We start from the raw sequence: 25,976 nt of genomic DNA on the forward strand, positions 1-25,976 counted from the left end.
GGTGGGACTGAGACGCTGCCTATCTCTATATCTTTGTCTTAACATGAAATCTTGGTTCTGGTACCATTTGTCTCTATGACTCCTCTAAAGAATTGCTTTGTCACATCTGAAGGCTTTAACCCTTTCTTATAAACAAACTCACTAAATTTTTGTGTTGGTAAAGTGACATTTTTGTTACAGGACATACTGCTGTAGGAAATACACTGCATTTGGGACTCATCACAGATATTCATAAATTGAACCTTTGGTTGAAGATTTTGTGAGAGTGATCAGTGAGAGGATCATTATTAACCTAGCAGGTGAATTTAGCTGTGTGTAGCATCTGTCCTGAGGAGTCACAGTTTCCTCTTATGCAGCTTTAGTGCTGTACATCTCATTTCAAGGATGATTTTTCTACCTTCTATATTTACATCCCTTCATCAGTATGAATTTCACTGGACAGAAACAGTTTGTGGTATGGTACCAAACGTGTGAGGTGTGTGAGAGTGTGGCATTCCTCCTCCTGTTCCAAGTACACACTTCCTGCAGCCTAGAATCTGTAATTTAGCAGAGGAAATTGCTGGCCAGTGGGATTATTGCTTCATATGCTTACAGGAGTAAAATTAAAGGGTGAGAAAGAAGGGACTGAAATTTTAAACAACCTCCCATTTGCTTGGAGATGAGAGGGAGGAAAAAAGGAGAAGTAAACCCTTAAGTTCATATTTTAAGTGATGCCTCCTTGCCACTCCTACATGGGTTTCTATGGAAACAGAAGCAGAAACTGGGCCATTGGCCGCCAAGAATCCATTTACACTTTAAATTTACTGCTTGAGCAGCCATGCAGTTTTCTGGTCTAAATTAAATCATAATGGAGTAACACATGCTAAGTAAATTGGGGGTAAGTTGAAAACAGCAAATATTAAATCTCTTCCTCCACCTTTTTTTCTGAAAGACCGTCAAGTGACAGGTCAGATTATATTTTATAAAGAAGCTACTTCATTGTGGCTTTACCAATATGCATTAGAAGTATATTAAGCAGGTAACGATGTTCTCTCTGTTAATTAGGGATGTGGTTCACTCTCTTAGGCAACGTGGCTGTTTCAGTACTTAGGATGAAAGAAAAAAATCAAGTTCCACTTTCCTTACTGCTCATCCTCTAATAAATTCCGTGGTGAGATTCTCAGGTGCTGACACGGTACCAATGTAAGGATGCTGCACAATCACAACTGATATTTATTTAAGCCTGATTAGAAGATAAGGCCAGCCTAGATGGGGTTCTTGAGCAACCTGGTCTGGTGGGTGACATCTCTACCCATGCTGGGGGTTTGGAACTTGATGATCTTGAAGGGCCCTTCCAACTTAAATCATTCTGTGATGGTATTATAAAAATGCTTCTACTGCTGGGGATAAAATTGTTGTCAGATACTTGCCACTATTAGAAACTTGGCTCATTTTATTAAGCACTTGCTGAAGCTGAGTTGATTTGTTCTGTTTTAGCTGGTTTTCCTCTGTTGATTTTTTTTTTAATTCTGTGAGCTTTGATTAGAAAAATGATAGTTCTTCTGTGCTTTTGAGAAAGAAGTTTTCTTTTGAAAACACACCCAAATTATGTGCTATGTTTGGTTCTGTTTGTCAGTTCTCTAACTGCACTTGCTCCCTTGATGTTCTGAAATCTGGTGGAAATCCATGTACTAATGAGGCTGGATGGTGGATACACCTGCAGTCAGGGAGCAGGCTGGGCTGAACCATGGCCTTGTGAACAGCCATGGGAGAGGGACAGGAACTGGTGAGAAAACATGGATAACCCAGGAACTGCATCAAGAGTTAAGGAAGGAGAGCGTGTGAATGAGGGGAAATAGGAAGAATGGATAAAGAGAAATGGGTTGCATCTTGAGGAGTAGAGCAGGTGGAATGCTCAAATAACAAAGAAAAGGAAGTAGGGATGAGTGTAGAAGATAAGTGGGACTGAGGATAAACTGGGAAGACTGGGGCTGGCAGAAGATGGAGGGTAAGCCTGTGCTAAAAATTCTGAGGAATGGAGAATTGGCAAGGAATATGATTCTAGAATGATAAACTTCCTAGGATAAAGCTTGGTATGAAGTATCTTCAGAGGCTGAAATGGCAGCTAAGAGAAATGCCAGAGAGCAGTTTAGTCTGTATTTGGGATCTATCCCAGCCTCTTGCACCTTTTCCCTGGGGGCTGGACCAAGAGAGAGCTGCAGTCCCTGCAGGGCTCTTCCTTCAGTCCTCTGACAGGGCTTCTAAAAGCATGGCGTGTATTTCCTGCATGGGCCTCAACACGATGGCAAAATACAATAATTTGTTTTGCCTTTGTGAACCTCATTTCCATTCATTCTTAATTTTTAATTTTTTTTTTTCACGAGCAGTTGGTGGCTTTTGGGTCTCGCTGACACCAGTGAAATATGCCAGTCGTGAAGTAGCGAGTGCTGGCAGGCAAAGCAACTGTTTTGACAGACCAGGAGATGTGCAAAGAAAGTGTTCCTCCATTTTCTCCTGTTCCTGGTCAGGGATAAACACTTCTGTGGCACCAGGAGATTCTTCTCTGTGGGAATTCCGGAGCAGCTGCTGCTGCTGTGTTTGCTTGCGGAACACACGGAATAGTGCTGCTCTTAAAAAAATGTGAGGGAAAAGTCAGAAGCACCCAGCGTGTGGAAGGAAAGAAAGAGCAATCCACTGAGATGAGAAGAGGGAGCTCATTAAATATGTCCAGCATCAGAGTCACAGTGAGTTAGAAATGTTTTGAGGAATGAAAGGTGAGGATCACTTTACAGGCTTAGAGCCACCTGAGAGACCTGAGTCAGCGGGGGCTCATGGCAAGGGTAGATAGATTTGTTAGGAGAAAACCTATATAGCAGTGTTGACAGCTGAAGGAAGCAATACAAGCCAGTGTTTGAGGAATAGAAAGGAGGCAATTTATTGTTATTGCTGCTGGAACAAGTGGTACAGCCAGAATCTTGCTGAAACAGGTATGACACGGTGTGAAAAATGCTCCAAGCCATTTCAGCTTAGGTGAACTTTAGTGGGATTCCTCTGGAGAAATAACTCAGAGGCACAAAATGGTTTTGAATGTAGTTTTAAAAGAATGATAGTACTAGGAGGGACTGGGGATATTTTATTTTCCTGAGGAAGAGATGGCAGCTTTCTATAGGGACTGAATATTGCTCAGATACCTGCAGGACTATCAGCCATCAAAAATAAATGTGCAAAGCACATTAAAATTAGAAAGTCAGCAAAGGAGGCTGTGGAGTAGCATTTGGGGAGAAATTTTTTAAAAAAATGTGTTCCTTCCTGTTGATATTTGGGGTGCATATAACATATTCGTACCTTTCTCAACATATAGGACCACTTGTTCTTTGAGTCTGGAGAGAAAAAAGAGTGCTTTGTGCCAGCGTTCCCTGGGGTTCATGTGGTGCATGTGGGTGATCAGGTGCCTGCTGAAAATGAGCCTGGCAGTCAAGCACAGAGCTGGTAAACAGCATTTATGGTGCTTGGATTTCACAGGAGTCAGAGGATAGGCCAGCAGGAGAGATGAGTGGTGAACATGGCATCTGTACTCAGAAACAGAAAATGTGAGGCAGCTGCTGTTTTTCTGATGGTCAATTCCGTGGTAAGTTGTAACCCAGAATTTAAAAAATGATAGGTGGGAAGCTGAAAGTGAATGGGAAGCAATGGGAACTGGTATAAATGGATTTTTTTCCCCATGCTGGTTTGGGAAGACTAATGGCACAGATTAGCTGTTTTTTTTAACATGATTCATGAAGGAGAGTCAATCTCTTTGAAACAAAACATTACTTTAGCATTCCATGGGAAATGATTACTGAAGTTGGAAAAAAATTGGATAGAAAGATAGCTAAGGGGTCAACTACAAGCAGTTGTGAATAAAATACAATTTTCAGGATGGGTAGAGATTAATGATTTTGTGCCATGATTAGATGATATTATTAGATGTTTGCTCATTAAATTTTGGCTAATATGAAATTGAGAGGGTTTTGCTCAGATGGAGAAAAACTCATCATGCAGGGCAAATACAAAGGAATTGCCAGCTGGATAGGTGGATATGGAAAAGTTAAAGGGTACTGGTCAAAGCTGTTCTCCAGTGATGAGAATTATAAACTAGGGGTGATGGGGAGATTTTGGAGCTGGAAATACTGGGCTGTGAGTAGGGGCTGCAGCTGCAGAATCTGGGAAGAAGCAATTCCTCATAAAAACAGCTCTGTTTGTGCCCTGCCTAATGCCCTCTGTTTCTCAGTCTGGATTCTAAGAAAAGGTCTATGAGTTGCTTGGTCTGTGCTATAAAGGAACTTTTTTCTTTTCCTTTTTTTCTTTTCTTTTTTTTTTTTTTTTTTTTTTCAATATGCTTTCAGTTTAGGCAACACCAAACCCACAAGTCCTCAGAGCACTGCTGTGCTCCTGAAAGGGCTTTTAGGTCCTTCCTGCTGCCAGCAGGGGCCTCCCCATTGTCTACAACTCACTAATAGACATATTTCACTTCTGGATCATCTATTTACCTATCAGCAATAAAAGTAGAAATTTTCAGGTATGCTTCCTTTTCGTTTAGATGCTCAGCTGCCACAGAATGCAAAATCTGAGCACAAGGACCCGTGCAGTGAAGCCCAGGTTTCCTTTTGTCAGTGCTGAATATTCCCTGTTCCCACATCCCCACAGATTAACATTTCCCTGCTATCAGACTGGGAATTCACTTTCCCTTCTTTCAGGCTCCTCTTGGAATTCAGCAAGCTGAAGCTCTGACTAGGAGTGATTGTCTGCTCTGGTGCTTTGCCTCTCTCACTCAGGCTGGCTGATTCCCATCGGGAAGTGTGGGACATCACACTTTCTTTCAGGGCTCTAGAAGGGGTGACTCACTCCTCCTCTTTAGTCTGCTCCTTAACCAGGTTCTGCTGCACAGCTTCACCTCGTGCTTTAACAGACTTTTGCACAGAGCTTGTCAGAAGGGTTTTGATCTCTGAGTAAAGTGTCAAGGAGGTTCTACATTTCTACATCTGCATTTCACTCTACTCACGTGCTCCAGCCTTGGAGTAGATGCACGCTGCAGTTTTTCTTTTCTGAGGATGCGGCTGCGCATTTAAGCATGGATTTATTCTTAATTGTTTTAATCATTTTCTGGTCCCAGGTGAAGCAGAGTAGACTGAATGCTGAGGGTGGAGACAAATACACAGTAATTTCACTATTATAAGCTGCACCATTTTGACTAAAATTTTGGTCCGAACCCAGAAGTGCGGCTTATAATCAGGTGCGGCTTATATATGGACAAAGAACAAAAAGTTGCTGTTTTAGTTTGGAGGACAGGTGTCTGCTAAGAAAGGCAGGAGCTTCTCTTTGAAATGAAGAATGTAAACCCCCTCCCTCCAAATTGTTATAATTTTGAAATCAAGGGGCTCTCAGGCAAAGATATGGGAATTAGGAATAACAGTTCTTTACTAGGGAAATTAAAATAGAAATACAGTACTGCAAAGGAACAAACTCCAAACCCTGACAAAGTCAGAGTACAACCTGACACCCCGTCAGGCAGGGTGTTGGTAGCAGTCCCATTAAATGGTGGGTGCATCCTCCTGCAGTGACAGATGTGATTCAGTTGGAGCAGTGCTCCTGTACAAGGTGCAGTTTCCCTCCGGAGGTCCAGTGGTGATGTGGAGAAATCCGGTTTTCCTCTGGAGTCCAGTGGAGAAAGGGGCTCCCTTAGTGTCCCAAAACCTCTGTTTTTATCTTGATAAGAAATGTTGGGCTCTTCCCCCTGGCTGGAGCAACTTCCAATGGGATGCAGTAATTTTATCAGTCCCACAGTGGGACTCATGGCCAAGAGCAGAAAATGACTGGCTGGAGGAAGGATGGGTTGTGAAAAGATAAAGAACAAAGCCCTGCCTGGTTTCAGTGGATGTCCCATTAGCAGAATATCTCCCACAGGGATAAGGATCACTGCCCCCACCCTCAACAGATGGTGACAGAATAGATACCTTTTATCACACTCTGTATTGTAACCCAAGATAGTTGTCGACACCTGGACATGCGGTTTATAATCAGGTGCGTTTTATAATCCTGAAATTACTGTACTTTAAACTGCAAAAAACCCTGGAGTGGGGCAGTATTTTCATTCATGCATATCTTTATTATCTTTATTCCTGCACATTTCGAAATACTTTCACTTGTTGCTTTCCTGGCTAGAAATGCTCTACACTGTATACATTGGGATTTAAGAAATACAGACCATACAAATTTAATCCTTGTGTTCAAAACAACTTCTGATCTTCATCTTTACATCTCAACATAAAATATAAAATATATATCTTTTTAGATTTATGGCTGGTTTTGGTTGGGGTTTTTTTGGTTTTTTAAGCAAAAAATAAAATAAACAAAATTCTATGAACATGAGACACAGGAACACATTCATTTGATTCCATCTGCTGAATAATTTTTGTGAATTTAATTGCACCCCAGTTCTTCCCAACACATGAAGACGTATGTTCCTAAACTAATTGAATATAGCTTCTGGTTTTGGCAGGTGTCCAGTACACTGTTGAATCAACAACAATATTAAGAATTATTTCAGTTGTAGTATTTTAAATGATCTCTTCACCATTTTCAATTTGGAAAATCCTGTGACAAAATGAAATACAGGCTCATAAAAAGCTGGCTGAATACCCCAAATTAGACACTAGCTGCCAAGAAGCTTTCTGACTGAAATGGTATTTTTTTTACCATTTGTGTATTTTGACTGTAAATTTCATATTGCAGCTTCTTTCAGGTGTTTTGTTAGGTTGATAAATGTGGCTGCTGTGGCCTTAAATTCCCCCCTTTTATTTCTAAATGAAAAATATTTAAATGTTGTAAGATCTCTTATCCATGAGATTATTGAGATGGTTATCAAAAAGTGCTGGAAATCTGCATCCAAACCCAGATTCTGATAAAATTTTCCAGCTCAAGGATACCCTATACATATAGGATGCTTCCTTTTCGTTTTTTTCCCTCTGGTGTTCAGTTACCTCCTCACTTCTCCAGGCGATCAGCTGAGTTTTATGGCTGTTGACTCTCCCTGGACCTGTTCGGTCTGACAAGATTGACAGCAGCCTCACTTGCCTGGAGTAAGCCAGGAAAATGCAGAGTGGGAATTGAAAGATCCCTGATCTTTCCCTGCAGGTTAATAACAGTCCCTGTGTAATTACAAGCATGTGGGATCAGCAGGAGAGGCTGAGCCCAAACTAGCCTGTGTGCTTGCTGCTGCTGTGTCAAGGAATTTCAATAATCTGCCCCAGAACCACATTATGCAGATGCAAGTGTGTTATTGAAAGGGAAGAAATAGAAGTAATTGCTTCCTGCCTCTGAGAGGGGATGCACATCTGAAAGTCGAGGCACATGTACTGGCTTGTGGTGAAGTTGCAGGAATTTTATTCAATCAGTGCCACTGCCTTCTCCAAGCTCAAAGTTGGGGAAGTGCAGCCCAGTGCTTTGCATATCATGCGACTGAAAAATCATATAGATGCAGCTGAGATTTTTACTGTGTACTGACTCTCAGCCCAGTGTTTAGTTAGCTTGAATAAACTTATAAATACTGCTATTAAATATTGGTATTTAATGTCTAGGAGGTCTTTTAGTCACTTTGGTCACTTCACAGGGTTGGTGAAGCTACAGAAATGTCCTGTGTTATATTTATCTGCCTAAATGCTAATGGACTGGGTTGTTTTCAGAACACGTTTAAATAATTCATCAGGTCTATCTTTTGCTTATGAGTTAATAATCCTTCCTTGCACAGAATCACAATGCATGTTAAAAAAAAATACTTCTGGAAGCAGGAAAAATGCCTTAAAACTTCAACACCCCTGAAAGGACGCATTGGAACTCATTTGTGCTTTTTCATGTAGTCAATAGGCCCAGAACTGTGGTTCAGTGCTGGGTTAATGGTTGGATTCCATGATCTTAGAGGGCTTTTCCAACCTAAATGATTCTAGGATTCTGGTGAAACTTCTGTGAAACCCACTCCGGCTTCTCACTGGTTTAATCGCCTTGGTTGAGGAGTATTACAAATTCCCAATATTATTAATTCCATGGTGACAGTTTCCAACCCAAAAAGTAAGAAAGAATTGCAGACTAATTATAAGCTTTTTTGTGGATGTCAGGGAGATACCCAGTCATGCTTTCTTGCCCCAAGGAAGGATTAAACTGTACCTAATAAAACAACTTGGCATGAACTGAAAGACTTGAAGACGGGCTTGAAGCTCAGGCTCTGAGGTGTGTGGATGTGTTCACATATTAGAAATAATATATAGAATATAACTTCAAAGTAGCATCTCCAAGGGAAGAGGGAGGAAGAGAGTAAATACTAATAATTCTCTTTATTTCAAGGTTAAAAGGATGCTGAAGCAGAAATTGCAGTGTTCAGTACATCCTATTAAATGACAAATAACCTCTTCCATGTCCCAATTTCTCCTTCATAACCAACCTTTTCTTTCTCCTCTTATTAGAAGCATGGATGTAATTCACATGTTATGTGAGTAGAAACAAAAGTGTGACAAGCAAAATATTGAATCCAGGGTCCCTTTTTAACACAGCTTCAGTTTGCACTGATTTTTATTTTGCCTTAAGTGTGAGCAAGAGGAAGATACAAAAGGAGGGGACGTAAGCACATTTATTCCCAGCTCTTTCAGATGAAACTTTAAAGGAATCCTCTCTTAGGTGTCTGTGATACAGTCGTAATCAAATCTTGCAAAAAATCAAGCTTGAAGGTGTCTCATTTCCCTATCTGGGATAAACTTGCAGAGGGAAGGTTGAGAAAGGAGCCTTTTCCTTATCAGTGCTGTGTGCAGCCCAGCAATTGTAGTAAAACTCAGTGCTGCAGGTTTTGATGCTCTGCCTCAAAACAGAGAGTTTTAAAAGCAGATCTTCTCAATTTGAAAGGTGCATTTTGCAGCACAGCCAAGTGGTTGAGTTCACAGGAGGCAATTGGCACGAGTGTTGTCTGTGTACAGATGCTGTCCTTGAGTGCTTTGAGCCAAGATCATTTCCAAATTAAAAGGGAATTTTAGAATTTTAGCTAAAAAGCACCTGCATGCTGCTTCTTGAATCAGCAGCAGCTGCAATCTCTTTTGTGTTGTGTTTCCCTGCATCTGGCCTGGCCTGGTACTGCTCTACGTGTTGATTCATTTAACCACTCATAATAACAATAAATAATGTGCATTTGAAGTGGTATGTGCATGTTTTTCCTTTCTATCTGTAGAAATGTGACCTTTCTCTGCCACACTGATACCACCACTTATTTTTCTTGTCATGTTCTATGATAACTGTCTACTGTTATGATTTAGAAATGCTTTATCTTGGTTTTCCAACAGCTTTAAAACTTGCCTAGTTGTACAGGAGGAGTGTTAAACCAGAGATGGTTGTATCCTTTTTATTAGATATGGGATAAAACCAATCTAGCTCAAGAAGGTAGAATTTGTAGAGATCACATTGATATTTTTCCTCTTTGGTGGATTTTAAAACTCTGGTGTCTTGTCAATGCAACCAGATTGTTCTGAGCAAAGGAGCACTGAGAGCATAACAACTTCCCTTTCAAAGTCCAGGATGGGAGTACCAGGCTGGGATCCTGCGTGGTTGTTTCCCAAGCAGTGTCTGTTACCTGGCAATCCAGGGGGCAGAGTTTGGTGTCACCCAGTGCCTTGTGCTTGTTGCTTTTAAGTCACAGTGCTTTGAATGGATTCATAGACTGATTATGTATCTCCAATTCAGAAAAGAAATCGAGTAGTGATTTTTTTTTTCCTTCTTTTTTTTTTTTCCTGGCTTGACTAGATACATGAGAATTAGATAAAGACAAAAAGAGGCCATGGTTACTATGCCACAGCTCCTACACTACATGGAAACTGTTCATTTTTGCTTTGCATTTAAAGAAAAGCTGCATTTAAAATCTTGTCCAGCTGCAGAATGTTTATTCAGCATCTAAAGGTTTCTGCATTTAATATGCATTAATGAGTCACAAGAATTAATAATTTACAATAGAATACAGATAAAATTATTTGGCTTCTACTCAGCTGCATGCCAATTTAACTTAATTCATCCACACAAGCTAAATAAAAAGGAAAGAGGCTTCAAGACGAATCTGAGAATTACACAGGGATTGGCTCCATCCATCTTCACTCTTTGTGATTCTGGAGCCAAGATATAAATGGGAAAAGCCACCAGGAAAAAAAATTATGAAACTGTATTGGTTTTAGGGGAAAGAGAGACAGGACTTTTTTAGAAAACACTTTTAAATAAATATTGCTGTTAGTTACAAGTGTACAGAACATCTAATTGTCTGGGTAGGTTTTCTGTGCCAGGAAGTTAATGGAATTAAATACATAACTAGATTTTGAACTAAACTAGATTTAATTTATGGCCATTAATATTAGAAAATTTAACTGTGCTAAAATGGCAACCTGAAAATTCAATCCTTTGAAGTATAAATTCAATTCTGAAGAAACCAGTTAATGGAAGGTCTACATAGATAGGGCCAAGTGCTTAATATCATCTACAAATGTGCAGTTTTTGGCCACTCTTCTGTAGGTACCTTTTAAATTTCTGGACTCGAGACACTACTTAAATCCCTTTTCTATGCCAGGAGCAGACCATCTCTCAGTTTTCTTTCTCAGTCACAGGTAATCAGCAGGAGAAAAACTCAGTCAGATTGCCCCCTTCCATTCTTCATCCAACCAATCTGAACTAATGTCAATTTTATCATCCACTTTCTTTAGTTTGATGACTCCTTTTTAAAATTTGGGGTCAAATAGCTGACTAAGTAATAATAGCAATAATAAAATTAACACTTCAGCTACATAATCCAAACCCAATTTTCAACCTGATTTTGAATATGTAACGATAGATCTCAAATGTTTGTTTTACCAACCTCTTCAGAGGGAGAGATTGAGATAAAAAGTTATGCTTCTGGGTGGTGAAGAAATCTGACAGATTACAGAATACTGAGTATTTATATCATGGCATTTTGCTAAAAAATTCCACTAACACAAACTGAGTCTCAGAGATTCAGAAAAGTCTCCCCAAATCTTCACGTAGTTCCTACTTGCAGCAAGTAGCATTTTTACTGCCTTGTCTCCTGTGGGGAAAACGCTCATTAAAACTCCATTTAATTTGGTGTTAACGATGCCATTAGCTCCTCCACATGTTTTATGTGAGGCCTCCCCCACATCTGCATTCTTTCTCCCAGTTTTCCAGCATTCACTTTGTCTGTCTCTCCTGGTGTGTTAATAAACGCCAGGCAGGACCATGAGGCGTCTTTTGTACTTTCAGAGGAAACAGTAAAATGTGGGCACTGAAAATGGAGTTTTTTGTGGTATTTGTCACATGGAGGCCTGGGAAAACAGCCTTCCATCACAGGAGTGCTCTGGTGAGCAAATCACCTTGGAGAAAGAGACTCCAGCGTTCAGTTCTCTGCACAGAAAGTCTCTTGCACTGCTTCCCATCTAAATGTTTAATGCCTGAGATTCCTCATGCAAAAAGAGAGCCTGCTTTTTATTCAGGCTTACTAAGGATGCCTACAAAGTATTTTTTTATCAAATCCTTCCCCTTCTTTTGTTTTCATTTAAGCATCAATACTGGAATTTACTTCATTTAGATAAAATTGTAGTTGTTTTACATTAGAATTACTAGAAGACTCAGGTATTCTGAATGAACAGTCTTGATTTGAGCTCAAAGCCCTTTTCTAACTTTCACCATTCTGTGATTGTATGAACAAATAAAACGCAGTGTATGAGAGGTAAAAGCATAGCCAGAGTTTGCTGGTAAGTGGAAAACATCTTTTCTTCATTACAAGTCCTGTGCCCTGCATCCCAAACGAGTTTTTCCACCTCCAGTAATCTCCACCCGCTCTCCAAAGTGCAATTCCACTGCAGCAGTTTCTTCAGTGGGGTACAGATTTCTCAATTCCATCTGTGTCCTACTTTGGCGGAGAAAGGATTTAGGATGTGCTGTGTAAGACACTCTGTACAATGAAGAAGGGTGGAAAGGCACATAAATAACAGGTTGGCTTAATTCCTGCTGATATGGAACTGCTGCAAATTGAACTTTGTTTGCTCACACGCTTCGACTGGGGAGTTGTTGCCTGCTCTGGAGGGAAATGGTTGCCAGAGAAACTTAAAATAAATTGATTGTTCACCTAGTTGGTGTGTTTGTTGGGGTTTTTTTTTTTATTTTTAGCCTGGCTTCCTGGGGGACAAATTTTGCAGTCTCCATGTCTGCCTGCTCAGCCATTTATTACTATCCAACCTCCTCCTCGGTTTTCAACACATTGGCTAATTTAATGCAAATGTGACAAGCCAGAAGTCATTAGATCTAATCGTTAGTCATGAGATCTAGTCATTATATTTAAGTCATTAGTCATAAGATCATAATTCCTACAAATTTAATAAAAACTGGTAGTTGGTTTGATGATGGAGACCCAAAGTGTGCCATTCTCTTGGGGGCAAGGATGGGCAGCAGCCACTTGGCCTCTCTGTGTGTGTTGTTTATGGGGCTGGCACGTGGTAGTATTTTACTGAGCATTGTTTCCTGTAACAGCCAAGATCCATATTTTTCTTAGTCTTCTTATTGGTAAGAGTGGCAGGCTTTCCAGTTCCCTTTTGATACTCATCCTCACTGTTCATAGTCCCTGTTCCTAACAGGTTTCTCAGGAAATAAATTAACCCGAACTAACCAAGAAGTCCTTGCAAAATTTCAATAGCAGCAAATGGCCTTTGAGTAAAATTTTCTTTCTCAGTCAGTCTGATTTTGGTTATTTTGTCTGGTTTTATTTCTTGCCCTGGCAAAAAATTAAGAAAAAAAATAAAAAAAAAAATCAAGTAATCAAGTGAATATAGTTATGAAAAGAAAGCAATTTTTGGTTATTCTGGTTTTCTCAGTATAATACAAGAAGGTATTTCTAGTCAGACATGACAGTGAGGTTCATCACTGCCCTAATTATCTTTTCACCTGTCAGCTTCTGCTGGCTCTGACTATCAATACTGTGAAGTAATCGATGCAGTTTATGTTTGCCCTTCTGTGTCATAATAGTCTGTGATAAACCACAAGTGTGTAATTTAAATAGCTGGAGTACTAACACAGCAAAAGAGAGAATAATAATTTCTGATGGGTTTGGGTTTTTTTTATTGTGTGTTGGCACACACTCAGAAAGTATTTGGGATCATAAAATGTTAAATTCCCTATTTAGCTTCACTGGAGGTATTCTTGCAGATTTAGAAGCCCTTAGAAGAAAGTTCAGGAAAAAAAAAATAGTATTGTTTCAGGCCAAACCTTTAAGTCTATATAACTCTTTTAGGATATATGGGGTTTTCTATCAAGAAATGCCTGGTGACTCCTTCTGGATTTTTCAGATGTGGCTTTTTTGTAGGATGCTTTCTGTCCAAATCTTTTTTCCCTGACTTTCTTTGTCTCTCTCCCAATTGTTTTAGCAAAGTGACTAAGTCTGTGGGCTGACTGTCACTGCTTCACAAGCACCTTGAGCTTATAAATGTAAATACCAGCCCTTTTTTGTTGCACTTCTTGCTTTAAAGCCACTGGTTTTGTCCCAGGACAAATAACACAATCAGTGATGCATTTTAAAAAGTTGTTATCCAAACTCCTTTTTGCTTCCTCCTTTCATCTTTTAGTGAATGTATCCTAATTGTGCCGTGCTGATTACATGCACAGAGGAAAATTTTGCTGGAGATCAAATTAATCTTTACAATTCTGTGTTCCTGACAGTGAGTATGGGGTGATTAGTAACAAAAGTGGCTCTCTCCTCAGTTCATCCCTTTTAATGGTTCTTTACCCAGCCAAATCCATGGATCCTGGGTTAATACCTGTCACTGACAATGCAGAGATGGGATCCTGGCTCCACAGAAATCAGGGTGTGACAGACAAAGTGAATTTTGCATGTTCATTAGCACTTAGTGCATTGGATTTTTCACTCGTTCTTGGGTATTTATTATGGCTATATTTAGATTATCAAATAAAGTCAATTCACAGCTTGTTTATAACACACTGACCTCTTTATGCTCTTAGTCTGTCACAAATCCAGGGAGTTATTAGCAGAAAATCAAACCCTGAATTGACATTGAAGAACTGGGAGTGTTCCATGCACAGGCTGGCTCTATATTTCAGAGAACTCAGGCAGCCTGATTTATTATTTATTCTTTTAGTTCTTTCAGCTTTTCTGTCAGATCATCTTATACAAGAAAGAAAGGAAGTTCTTATTGCCCTCAGAATAGACTGAATCTTGTGGAGTCTGAGGGGGGAAGAGGGAGCTACATATGGAGAGATGAAGATCCCAGTTCTTACAAGGCTCTGGAATGTGAGCTGGAAACTACTTGTTCAGACTATCTGCAGTGTTAAACAATGTAATATATGTGACTGATTTAGTTAGCTATTGATGCATATCATATAACTACAACATTGCACATATGTCCTGATTTTAGTGCAAAAATAAGTGCAAAATAAGAGGTTTTTTTGAAATTTGCCTTCTAGAAGGAAATGATTTGCTATAAGCATGAACAAAGCTTATAAATCATATAAAACACATGCTCTTGGGATCAGATTTATACAATTTTCAGTGTTGATCTGGCACAACTCTTAAAGAAAGCTGTATCCACTTAACCTGGGGTTCAGCTTTGGCAGTAAGATGTGAGAAAGCATAATATTTGCAGCTTCTGTGAGCTTGGAAGGCATAATGAATAGAAAACTGTAATTCTCCTATTTGGAATCTTTGAGAGTCCTTTCAGGATGCATCATGGTTTATCCCAGCTAAAGCCCATAAATCATCTAGTAGAATGTTTTGGCTTTTTCTGTAAATAACAAAAAAAACCAACTCATGCCTTAATCCGTTCTTTCTGAGACAAGGTAGCCCTTTTGGATTTGTTGTGAATTTCCGTGGATTACAGGGAATTTTCAGGTTAAATATTAACTTCATGAGAGGAGTTTGAATTACTCACGCTGTGCTATTCCTGGCACAACATTTCCCATGCAGACATGGTCAAATAATGAGATAATCAAAGGTGCTTTACTTGTACTGAAATTCAGCATTAGTCTCACATCACTCCTTACTGAGCTGTGATAATCCAAATCCTGGGTTTCATTTGTGCCCCTGTTTGGGAATCTTGAGTAAACCAATCGCAGGATATTTTCTCTTTTTGTGAAAGTGAGCTCTTTGAGACATCATGTGGCCCCAAGCTTAAAAGAAATCCCAGTGTCAGCCTGAAAACCAGGCAGGATGTTCAGTGACAGATGCCAGGTCAGTGTTTGACAAGAGTCTGAGGAACAGCTTCAATCTTTCCACTGAAAGGGAGAATGAGGGACAAAAAAAGCTGAATTCGAGTAAAACCTCAACTGATTTTTCTGGGGGTTGAACTGTCCAAGTTCTGCATGGGATTTTTCTGATAGGGCAATGCAGACCTAACAAGAAGAGCAGCAGAGTTTTTTAATAGGGCTGAACCCCCAAGTGATCATCAGGTGTTCATTCAACAGGTACCAGTGAGGCAGCTGAGACATATCTGGAATTTCACGATGCAGTGTGTGGTGTGGAGGACTGTAACATGATTCACTGCTAACTTACATTTCATGGAGAACATTCAGACTGTTTCTTCGATCCCAGTAAAAGATTTGTGGCATAAAAGGCACGGAAAAGAAGATCCCAATCTGTTTGTCCGAGTAATTAAAAGGAGAGTGGAAATTGTTGTAGGGACTAAAGGGATGAAATGAATTGTTCATATTAGCATAGCATCAAAGCAGGAATGATTGCTGCTCTCCTAAGTGGATGTGATGGAGGCAACAGGGATAAATTGTTAACTGCCTGTGTGGGCTGCAGAAAGATGTGGTTTGTGTAGTGATTGTCATAGAGATGCGAGGCTGAGCTGGAGAAGGAGAGAGCAGCACAAGAGATGAAACAGAACTTTAAATATTTTCTTGCTATTGAGCAACATTCAGTTGCTCATTGTCTCTGGAGCTGTAAATAAACAAGTGTATTGTACTTTTCTTTTGCGTCAGGTTTTAGAGAACAGAATTGTGAGAAGGTCTGAACAGTGCTACACAAAGTTGTTAGCATGAAGTTGTCACAGAAGTGGGATTTTCTTCAACTCCTTGGCATGTAAGATATTAGCCTGAACTGCACTTCCTAAAACATTAACAGCAGCACACAAAAACAGAAACCTCTTTGGTTTTACTTGGGGTCTTGAAATACTCATTGAAAATTGAATCCCATTCTTTTACTCTGGGTGCTTAACTTGAATGGGCCTAAAATATATTTTGAGTCTCTAAGCAGGAGGTGAAGTCTAATGAGTTTCATCCCAATCATTGCCTTCTCTCCAAACTCATTTCTAATTGAGCCACTCATGATGGTTCATATTTGATGGGTTCCTCTGGCTTGGTCCTGGCAAAAGTCCTGCAGCAGAGGAGTAACCCCTGAATAAGCCTGTCAGAGCAGCAGCTGGAGTATGAGGTGGCAATACTCGTGCTGCAAAAATTAGACTGAGACAGGGACTTTAATGAATAAATAGTGGAGGTGAAGGAATATTTTTATTGACTACTTCTACAGAATAAATTTAATTCCCTGGTATTGCTAGGAATTGGATGGCTGAGCGTTCTCTCTTAAGAAGAGCTGGCTGGGATGGGTAGTGGAGCTTTTCCACTTGTCCATATCTGACTAATTCACAGCTTCATCTTTACAGGGCTTTTTTAATGGCTTGTATCTCTACGATTTTACTGAAGCAAAATAAAAAATGTTTTACTACAAATCCCAGAATCATAGAATGTACTAAATTGGAAGGGACCCATCAGGATCGTGGAGTGCAGCTGAAATGTATGTTGTACTGAAGAATTCACCTTTTCTGAGGTGAAAAATAAAAAAGACCACATGTTTGCCATGAGAGAGTGATTGCTATCTCTCCCTTTCTTATTTTAAGTGCTCTTCAGACAGTTTAAGATAATGAAGTTTATGTGAACTGTTCTGTGATTACAGCAGAGGAGTTGAAGTGCTCGCTGATGTTCTGTGGCATTTTTATCTCTGATTTTAAGGAATTCCCCATGATTCCCTAACAACCCAACAATCCTGAGTGAGAGCAAGCTCTGCAGATTGGGAGCTTTGGGGAGCAGGGAGAAATGTTGAACCTGGCGGTGCTGTTGCCAGAGAGCTGGAGTTCCTTGCTTGGCAGGAAATGAGACCAGGATATTTTTCATTTGTTCCAGACATCAGATGGTTTTTCAAGCATTTGACATATTCTGGGGGATTAAAGAACCTTCAGTTATCAGACATGGTCATATCAACATGAAATGAAATACTCTGAATTCTGTTTTACAAATACCATGGTACCAGCAACAGGAATATAAATTGCTTTTAGTATACAGGAAATTGGGGAAGGAAAATAGGACCTGAAGTATTTTGTCATATTACCCTGGTGCTTTCCAGCTCCAATGGGCAAGAGGACTCCACAAAAAATGTGCTTTTATTATTTTCCATTTTCTTCCAACACAAATTAAGATGTTTTGAAGTCTTCATAGGTATAGACAACAACAGGAATGATGAAAAATCCATATATCTAGAGTAAATATATCTGTATTTACTGCTGGAAACTAGTTTTGTGCATCAGGCCTTTTGTTATTCCACTGATCTCTGTTCAAGTGAATCTACCAAGCTCTAGGCATCAGATAAAGTAATGTTATATGCAGCAGTTTTGGGAAAGGAAAAATACAGTGATCTCTGGCACTTTGTGTGGAATATTAAATTTAGGCAGCTGGAAGAGCTGACCTCAAAGGAGAATCTCCCTTTTAGACCCTGTGGATTTCTATATAAGCAAATTTTAAGTGTAGACTCTCCTAGAACTATCCTGCTAAGATGATGAATAGAGGAATCATTAAATTTAGGAGAGGAAGTCACAGTCCTTAAAATAGATTGCCCATCTCAAAAACTAGAATTACTTTGGTCATTCTGTATGGATTTGCCTTTTTAGAGAGGCTCTTGTTTAAATCAGCTAAGGGAAAAGATGTCCATGGGTGATGGAGGAACTGACAGAATTGACTGTTATAACCCATTTCCCAAATTTGCCTCTAGTGATGCCAATAGAAATTTATGGCACACTATTTTATATCCCAACTGTTTTTCTATAGATCTGGATTTTATAAGTTTGTGCTGAGTTCCTGACAAAATATCACTAAATCTCTGCTTTGCAGCTCACTAATATTTTACCTTGACCTTAATCTTGACAAAAATCTAATTTATTCCATTTAATAAATGAATGCAGTTTGAAATGTGTTCATTACACCAGGGTTCAAGTAACCAATGCTGTGTGTCTCTCTGCTTCACATGGACTTCAAGTTTTTTGCTTTGATTCTAAAGATCAATGTCTTGTGACAAAGAGTATTAATTTAATAATATTCAGGGGGAAAAAAATCAATGTCAATAATGAAAGATGTTGTCTCTGCTCGCATCCCCTCCATTTCAGTATCTTTTTTACACCTGTGTTCTCTGCTGGTGTTTACTCTTTGCTTTATTGACATCTCTAAAATAATTCAAATTCTGCAGTTACAGAATAATATTCAATTTTGCCTTTGTCATTTGGATTGAATCCTCACTTGGGAAGATGCAATCAGCTTCCCACTGCAAATTGAATGTAAGTAATTCTGTGTGTTGTCAATATTTTTGTCCTGATAGCTGTTCTTTCATTCACATCCGACCAACACCTCTGTTTTTCACCTCCAAATATTCAGAAATCTTCTCTCCTTTACCTTGACTTTCTTATTTTCTAGCCCTTAACTTGTATCCAGAATGAACAGTTCTGGCTTTACATTATTTTCAGAGGTTGTCTGTCTCTTTGTCTTCCAACTCTGTGATAAATTCCTGTGGCCAGCTCAGCGCTGACCCTTGGGCAGCTCTGCTGTTCAGGGCCTGCTGAGCAGTGCTGAATTCCTGGCTCACTTCAGAGCTTTCCTACCTCTGTCTATGCATTTCTGCTTCGTCCTCTGGGCAACCTTCAGCTTTTATTGGTTCTCTGAGCATTTTTCACTCATGACCATCTGTATTTTTGCATTCTGTCTCTTATGCTGCCCTTTCCCTTGGTGCTGAATGACCTCTGTTTTCTCTCCTATCTGCCACTTTCAGCATTTGAGTGTGACAATGTCAGGTGGGGCTCCTTCCTCGGACTTGTCTTATCTCAGAAGTAGTTTTTGGGTGGAAAATTGAGTTTTTTCTTTGCCAGTGCATTGAAAAATGGCCTAGGGAGGTTCTTCTGGGGAAGCCAATGCACCTAAAACGACCGAACTCCACATTTTGAGGAAAACAGACAGAATATTTGTGCTAGGCTAACATTTGGACTCCATGATCTTGAGGTCTTTTCCAGCCTAAGTGATTCCATGATTCTCCAAGACTTTTTATAATACTTTTTGGATAATGGCAGTTTTTTTAAAGTCTGTGCTAGCAAAGAAACACTCTGGCTTATGTGAGGGCTAATTTCAAACCCACACACAGGGTGCCAGAGGTCTATGCCATGAACTATTGCTGGATTTGAAAGGAAGCTTGGATGTGTTTATCCTCGTGGTCATGGGTTATAGTTTCCCAGGAGATAGTGGGGAATCACAGTGGTTTGGAGGATCAGCTGCTGGATTTTCCAGCTCCTCCTGGAAAATGTTAAATGGTGAGGACTTCAGTCTGACCCACATTCTGACCATTACTGAAGGAAACAGCGGCATGTTGTGACAAAGATGAGCATTTCCATTTCTCCATGGTTTTACTGCTTGGTCTGTTTGCTCTAATTAACAGTATTTGGCAGGGGATTATTTTGCTGATAGCAGTGGCTAATAGCTGGTTGCTTAAGGCTTCAGTCATGCAGTTAGCATTTGTTTTCAGAACTAGTTTTAACTTTTTCCTGACTGCTAACAGAGAAAAGAATAATTACTGTCATCATCCTCTTGGAATGCTAATGTATATTATAAATGTAGGTGGGAATTAGTTGAGCTTTAAGGTCCCTTCCAACCCAAGCCATTTCATGATTCTGTGATGCAGAAATATGAATTCTGTAGATTTCAATCATATAAAAATTGGCAAAATTTGGGGTTTTTTGTAATAGAGATATAGGTACACAGCTATCAAAGAAGTGATGAGCAAGCCAAGCTTGTACTCTGCTCCTGAATTAAAATGGGTAATCAAAATACACCAGCTGGATTCTTTGCTCTGCTGAAATGCAGTCAGTCTGAAAAATTCCATGCTGAAAGTGAACCGAGGGCTATTTGACTGGCTACATACTGGTTTGGCTACTGACCCACAAAAATTCTGCTTTATTCAATGTTCTTCCACACACCTGCATCAGCATGAAGATAAATAAATAATTGCCTAAGTTTTTTTCTGTTAGATTATTTTTAGCTCTTACTGACTTTTTCTTGCTGTCACTCATTAATTTTAGATTAGTTAAGGAAAGACCATTAACAAACTTCAGCTCACAAGAGAATGATCAGCTTCTAATGACTACCTAACATAGCAATAACTATGTGAGTTTTCTTACTCAGAAATAATTCAGGTCTGTATGCAGAAATTATTGTGTATTCAGTAAGCTTAAAATTCACATTTTGGTGCTTGCACAGGAGAGTTCCTTTCATGCAAATCCTGCTGTTATTTGCATTTCTGTCAATTTATTCAGCAGAATATATCTGACTTTATTTATCAACACGGGAAAGTTCCAATTTTTTGTTCCTTCCCTAGCAGAGTTTAGTAAATGCAGTATTACTATATGTCTGTAGCCCAAGTAAATCTAGCTAGACTAGATTATGTTATTGCTTTTATTTTTAAGAACTCATTATCTGAAAAAAAACCTCAACAAAACCCTTTTGATTATCATTTCATTATAATTTTTATTTTCAAAGTATTCATAATTTCAAACAAGCTAATACTATTTACTTAGTATACTTCAAGAAACTGTGAAATAAATTCATTCTCTGACTTGATTCTCTGAGTGAATTTGTTTCTAAAACATTCTCTTTATGTTTTGCTCCTTGAATGCTGAACTGAAGTAGGTGTCAGGTGTTTGAAAACAGTAATAGGCACATGCACATACCTGTAATTGCCCATTTAGATAGTTCAAGGTTCTTCCCATCAAAAAAGTTCTCATCTGCACATTTCTGGATTTCCATGAAGGTCTGGACTCTCTTGTGCCTTTTTGGAAAATCAAAGTTGTTGTGGTCCGAGGCACATTTTGCATAATCCTCATTTCAAAAGTTTCCTGCTTGGTAAAAGGAGAATTAGCTGCAAAGAGGATTAAGTCATATTATGGAAGAAGATAAAACAAAGCTGGAAATTATTTCAATTACTTCCTAAGTCAACAGCACAGGGACTTCAGTCTTCTTTTAATCTGTTGCAAATACCTTCACTTTCCCGTGGTGGAAGTTGATGCAGCTAAGTGGATGTGACATGCTTTGCTGTAGCTGTTGTTATTAATTTCTAATTAAAGTGGGGTTTAACAGGTCAAATGTGCTGTAGTAGGAAACAAAGACTGGTCTGTATAAAAATATTCAAGAAATGGGGTACAATAAATACATGTTATTTTATAATCTGCATTCTTGCTTCCACACACTTAAACAGTGTCTTTATATTTCCTCATAATGTGATGGCAGTCAAAATCAGATCTCTGACACTTCTAGAAAATATGTATTTCTATCCAAACACTAATTGGATAAACAGACTTAGTTTCTTTTAATGTGCTTTGTCCCTCAAAACTTTTCATTGCTCCTCTAGGAAGAGGCTGTTGTACTTTTGCCCTCCCGATCCTTTCTGTGTTTCTGGGAATTAAATTGATTTATGCCCACAATTCACAGATTAAGTATATCTGTATATATATTTTATATATCTTATATTTTAACTGTATATTTTAAGGGCTAGGTTTTCAAAAAATACACAGATGCCTGAAGTTCACCATCAATAATAATTTTTATGTCTTCTCTAGCCTCTTCCACTTCAAAGTCTGGGGAGCTGAAAGGGAAATAACTTTAAAGAATTTTCAACCTTTTGCAGAAAATTTCTACTTTTTTTTTTTTTTTCAAAAGTGGGGGCCAGATTTAGAAGAAAAGTTAGATCATGAGTCTAAAAATGACATAGGCAGAGGGAATGTAGGGATGACATTATGGCTGAGTTATTCAGGAAGTTATCTCGCTGCTTCAGATGAAAGGAGCACCATCATTCACATTATTAGGGCAGGCAGGATCACCAATCAAAATCAGGTCAGAAGTAGCCGAAGGTTTTGATCAGATGATTCCATATGATGCAGGATAAGCAGGACAAGCAGGAAAAGGCTGATAAATCCTTCTGGATCCACAGCAGGCTCACATCAGTAAGGTCCACCCTGGCCTTGGACACTTCCAGGGATCCAGGGGTGGCCACAGCTTCTCTGAGCACCCTGTGCCAGGGCTCCTGACCTCACAGGGAAGGATTCCTTCCCAATATCCCTTGTAAACCTACCCAATGTTAGCTCGAAGCCATTCCCCCTTGAGCATCTTGAGTCTTGAGATGTTCTTCTGGAATGGATGATGTCTCACATGTTTTTCATCTTTCAGAGCCACAGACTTTACAAAATTCCAGATAAATACTTCAGAGGATAGGTATTTTTATTATTTTTTCTTGGATTATATACATTCTCTTAATTCTTTGACTCCAGAGGCTTCTAATATGGATAATAATTGTCCAGATGCTGCAGAGATAGAGGTTAAAAATGGATTATAGATCATCTGCGCCTTCCTCAATGTAAAATGTCACTGCCTTTTATCACTGGGGCAGTGATAAGGCAAAAAAATATCAAGAAAATTTAGGAAATGTTCTAATGGAAGCTGTCTTTGCTTTAGTAGTTACAGGGACTGTGGAGAAAAGGGTGTATTTGGGGAAAGATCTATTAAAAAAATCATTGCTAAGGAAAGAAAGTGTTTCAATTTCTACCACTTGTTTGTTGTTCTCAGAGAGGTATAAGAATTTGCTGTTCCTTTCCATGTTTTTCACTTGACTTCCATCTGTTCTTCCAGAGAAGAGCTGGAAAAGAGGTCAAATAGCGCTGGCAAAATTTTAGATGACAATAGGAGACAGAAATCTGCATTACAAATTTTGCTCTCTTTTTCTGCCATCTACCAATAGAATTTTTACTTACATTCCAATGAATTTGTGGATTCTTCCTGAAGTGCAACTTTCAATTCATTTGCATGAAGAAGACTGGAGGTCCTGTGCTCCATGTGGGGCTGCACATCAGGGGAAGCTCTTGGCTTGATGGCTTAATCCTTCTAGATTTTTCAGCTCTTGCTTGCACCTCTGTTGGTCAACTTGCATTGTGATGTACTCAAGCTCCACCTCCAAATGTAGTAGGATTTCAGCACAGTTCCTGAAGGAAGTGTTTCCAGGATCCCATTCATCTCTTCTTAGATGTTCTGTGCAGCATTAATCTGACCCCATACTCAGGGAGGGAGTGATTGAGTTTTACTCATCACAGCCTTGAGTCGTGGCAGGAGAAAAGTGCCCAGGATGGCAAAGCCAACAGTGATGCCTCAGAAAAATAAAGCAAAGAAAGTAAGCTGGAGGGGCCTTGATGGATTATTCTGGCTGTTGGGGTGTTATGAAATTTTTCCCTCCAAAAATGTTAGTGAGCATGGATTTGCTTCTTTAAAGGTTAAGGATCACTGTAGCTCATGTTATGACTAATGCAATCTGCAGCTCTGAGCAAACCAAGCCTCAAAAGTTGTGCCTGGTGTCACAAAAGTGAAACTGTGTTTAAAATGTCATTTGTGTGCGGATAATTATTTCAATGGAATGAGACAGTCCTGGAGTGCTGGATCCAGAGGAAGGAATTCAGAGCTGCTGCTGAATTACAAATGCTCATCACCATCCCTGCACATATCTTAAATTAACTCCCTTTCCCCCAATTTTGTTTTTGTCTCTTACTTCTCTCTTCCTGTTTTACAAAGGTCTGAGCTGTCCAGACCCTCAGAAATCTGGGTTTGAGGATTTAATGAACCCTTTAAGCATCCATCTGGGATACTGTGTGTGAAACATATGGTGTGCTGGGAGAGTCATTTGGGCAGGCAGGGCTAGGAAGACAATTCCTCTCCTTTCTGCCATGCAGGTGCCTTCCTGCCAGCAGACCTGCAGACCTCCCCGAGAGCAGACCTGGGAGTGCTCTGCTGGAATATTGCCATTTGATCCAAGCTTATATAGTGAAAAAGTTTCTAATTTAATTTACTGCACTGACTTAGTTCATTAACTTAGGAGAATAAAGTTTTATATAAATATATGAAAACTTGGAATACTTTCTCTATGTAGGGGGAGGGTGAGCATGGTTTAAAGGCTACAGAGAAATGGCTGCTGCTGCCAGGACTATTCACTTTCTAATCTCAATGCCTCTCTTTGCCAGAAATAATTCAGAAATGCCCAAGAAGATTAAGTTCCTTTGGTGTCTGATAAAACACAAATGACATATGTTACTAATGCGAGAGGACTGTGAGAGCCACAGAAGAATCTGTTGTTGTTTGGCCTTTCCAAGTCTGGCTGCATAATTAAAAGAACTTCACAGAGGAAATGAAAAGCTAAGTGAGGTTTTTAAGTCTTGGAGAAGCCACTGACATTGTTTTTCTAATAGGAGCCAGTCTTGGTTGTCAGTTTTGAAGGACAATATTCAGTGACCTGACAGTTTGAGGCTTGATAATGAAAGATCAGTTGTGTTGAACCTGCAGGGCATTTTCTTGTTTTTCTAAAAATTGCTCTCCCCCCTTGAACAATTATCAAGAAAAGATTCTTGTCCATAATGTCTTGAAGGATAACCAGCAGTATGTCAGGCTCATTGTTTAGCTGCTGTTTAAACTGCTCAGATGAACGAACAGGGGGTGATTGTTGTTTTGGAGAGGTTGGAGGGTTTGACAGCACCTGAAAATTGTATAGTTCCAGAGAAACATAAACCCAGTGCAGTTGTCTGAGGCACATTCAAGCAGGAAGAGCCTGTCTGTTGTGATAAGCAGGAAGAGTTCCTCATGGTCCACTTGTAAGGAAGTTTTCCTTTCCATGGGTTTGTCAAGCTTTGTTGAGCTGTGGAAAGGTTTTTCCCTTGGCTGGTGTTCCCTGAGTAGTGTTCTGTGCTTGACAAGTATCTACTATTTCAATTTTCTGTGTAAAAATACTGGAGATGGTTAAACTCCTTCCTACCCAATGACACCTGAAAGACATGTAGTGGTTTAATAGTTTCCTCAAAGTGTCAAAATATAATTCATGTGTTTATTATGGGATGCATACTTTGAAAATATTTTCTCTTTGTACAGAGTAGTTCATAGGCATGATTTATGTTTTAGGAATACGAAGTATCCCTGTTTTCTAGTCAGAAATTGAGCTTCCCTTTGGTATCTGTGGCACGCAGGGTTCATGGATGTACCAGTGTTTCAGGGAGAGAAAATACCTCAAAAGGACCTTGGACTGAGATAAAGACAGGGGGAGATCACTCACCAGCTACTGTCACTGGCAAAACAGACATGATTTGGAGAAAAAGTAATTTAATTTATAACAGCTCAAGTCGGAGTAATGACAAATATAAAGCAGATCTTTAAACACCTTCCCCTCCATCCCTCCCTTCTTGCTGGGCTCAGCTTTCTCCTGACTTCCCCCCACAGTGGCACACTGGGATGGCAGCTGGGGGCCATGGTCATTCCATCACATGGTGCTCCTTCCTCCTCAGTGGCTGGACTCCTCACACACTTCCCCTGCTCCAGGGAGGCAAAGAGAATCCTCCACGAACTTCTCCAGCATCAGTCCTTCCCATGGGCTGCAGTTCTTCCCAAACTGTCCCACCCAGCATGGGTCCCTTCCATAGGGTGTGTCCTTCAGGAGCACATTACCCCAGCATGAGTGTCCTGCAGGATCACAGCACCCTGCTCCAGGATCACAGCACCCTGCTCCAGCACAGGCTCCCTGCGGGGTCACAGCCTCCCTCGTGCATGCCTCTGCTCCAGCG

General features: G+C 39.7%; 1 protein-coding gene across 8 annotated transcripts in view; it reads left to right on the plus strand.

Moving 5' to 3' along the window:
* The window catches only part of LOC116997459 (SH3 and multiple ankyrin repeat domains protein 2-like), a 118,022-nt gene that overhangs the window by 36,286 nt on the left and 55,760 nt on the right, over nucleotides 1-25,976 (plus strand). The window lies entirely within an intron of this gene.

Source organism: Catharus ustulatus, chromosome 6, assembly GCF_009819885.2.
Source record: "Catharus ustulatus isolate bCatUst1 chromosome 6, bCatUst1.pri.v2, whole genome shotgun sequence".
NCBI lineage: Eukaryota > Metazoa > Chordata > Aves > Passeriformes > Turdidae > Catharus > Catharus ustulatus.